Consider the following 364-nt stretch of genomic DNA (forward strand, 5'->3'; position numbering starts at 1 on the left):
ACACACACACACACACACACACACACACACACACACACACACACACACACACACACACACACACACACAGCTTTGTTTTCATGACATATGGGGACATTTCATTGACCATTGACTTGCATTCATTTTATATGGCCTAACCCAGACCCTTACCCTTATCCTAACTATTACCAAGATATACCTAATCCTAACCTAAACTGAATTCACACCTTAGTCCTAAACCTAACCCCAACTCAAAGAACAGAACTTTACCATATAGGGACCAGTTGAATGTCCCCATATGTACCTGTAAGTAGGGCTGGGTACCGAACTTCGGTTCTTTTATGGTACCGACCGAAATGCTTCGGTTCTACAGAGTATCGAAACA

This window comes from Cyprinodon variegatus, unplaced genomic scaffold (assembly GCF_000732505.1).
Source record: "Cyprinodon variegatus isolate N-32 unplaced genomic scaffold, C_variegatus-1.0 Scaffold2630, whole genome shotgun sequence".
NCBI lineage: Eukaryota > Metazoa > Chordata > Actinopteri > Cyprinodontiformes > Cyprinodontidae > Cyprinodon > Cyprinodon variegatus.